The following is a 1,728-nucleotide window of genomic DNA, read 5'->3' as shown; positions in this document are numbered from 1 at the left end:
TTTTTTTACCAGACTATGAAACACATTTCCGACTGCACGGAATAAATAAGGCTAACTATAGCCGAGTCCCTCACGAGGACAAGTTCTGCAGTTGTTCGAGTGTGTATGTGAGTGTGGCAGGAGAGATATTACTGTAGTGTTAAAAACAACAATACCAATGCGATCGATAACGGAAGTTGAACATTTTGCGACCTCACACTGACGGACAAGAGGTTTTATGCTTGGAATGATATCGGAATACGCACTTCTCTCCTTTAACTGAGTTATAGTAGCATAGCCCTCATTCGGCGAAATGCCGCTCTCTGTGTGTCCAAAGCCCAACCCACACACCTAGCGCCACCCTCCATAACGTCTCCATCCATCACGCCCACACGGGAGCGGAATGAAAAAGCAAGGGTGAAATTAAATTCCAAGACGCAATGGAAGGTGGTCACTGTAAAAGCGAAATATAAAAGCAACCGTGTACTTCCAAAGCACACATACTAAACTTGGAACGATACAGAGAAGATTAGCGTTGCCTTTGCGCAAAGATATGACACGCAAAATGGTGAAGCGTTTCAAATTAAAAACGCAAAATCAGTCGCATCACATCGGATGATCGCCCGTTATTTTTGATTATTTATTTACGAAAGGCATATATGAGCCTTTAGCACCGCTTTAGCTTAAACAGCTAATGGCTAAAAACACAGCGCGCAAGTGAAGATGGTTCTCTCTAGAACAGCCGGATTCGAGCTCGCGTGGAATCGTATCCAGCAAAGCTGAGGTCACTGGGTCACGATCACTCATCAAATCACCCTCGCGGAAACTCCGTCTACCAAGCCTCATTCATTTCCCAGTACGCCTCTTTTAGAGTACACACACACTCTCGTACGCGCGGATGAGTGGACGTTTGAGTAACTCGACTGACTAAGCGCGCCAGAGACTCGGTCACGGCGATTCGGGAGAAAAAACCGGTTCTGATTGTGGAGGCAGCATCCGCGCTGTTTGAGGTCACACGCCTCGGACGCAACGACGCACTCAGCACACGCGCCGCCCCGTGGTGAGCCCACGAGACGAAAGCGCGCGGTCGCGCGCCGGCGGCCGTGATTCACGCCGGCAAGCCCCAGCGCGCGTCGTCGCTTGCCTTCGGCGCGGTGAGGGTGTCCCCCGGAATGCGACGACGACAGCGCGCGAGCCGCTGCTTGCCTGCTAGCGGCTACCTGCGCCAGCTTGGATGAATGAGTGTGCGGCACTTTACAGTGTTTACAAATCGTGCAGGCATGCCGCTCGTGTCCGCCACTTGCGATCTTGTCAGAAATGATGAGTGTTTTGTTCGTGCTGGCATGTGTGCCTGTCGTATCTGTTGCGAAAGTCCAGGTCGTGTCGGATTTCATTCGAGGGTGCGAGGGAAATGAATCGGAATGCTGATTTATACACCTGTCACACCACCGACCTCTTCAACGAAAATAGGCAATTATTTCTTCCCTTTTAATAATGTGCGCGCCGCGGGTACAAGTCTTCTTGGTACGCCTCCGTCATCACTTGGATCACCCTTCTTGTGGCGAATAATGGAATGAATTTTATTATTAAGTTGTTACCCGCCGCAGTGGCTCAGTGGTTAGGTGCTCGGCTACTGAGCCGTAGCACCCGGGTTCAAACCCGACCACGATGGCAGCGTTTCGATGGAGGTGAAATGCAAAGGCGCCCGTGTGCTGTGCGATATCAATGCACGTTAAAGATCCCCAAGGG

The 1,728-nt window shown here is 50.8% G+C and overlaps 1 non-coding gene across 1 annotated transcript; it reads left to right on the top strand.

Annotated features, from left to right (window-relative positions):
* Nucleotides 1-462: 462 nt before the first annotated feature.
* On the top strand, nt 463-567 carry LOC144122299 (U6 spliceosomal RNA). Its single transcript, XR_013312897.1, has one exon. It is a non-coding gene; the product is annotated as a U6 spliceosomal RNA (small nuclear RNA).
* The last annotated feature ends 1,161 nt before the right edge of the window (nt 568-1,728 follow it).

Source organism: Amblyomma americanum, chromosome 2 (genome assembly GCF_052857255.1).
Source record: "Amblyomma americanum isolate KBUSLIRL-KWMA chromosome 2, ASM5285725v1, whole genome shotgun sequence".
Classification (NCBI taxonomy): Eukaryota; Metazoa; Arthropoda; class Arachnida; order Ixodida; family Ixodidae; genus Amblyomma; species Amblyomma americanum.
The sequence above is the reverse complement of the archived record's forward strand: the minus strand, read 5'-3'. Positions and strand labels throughout refer to the sequence as shown.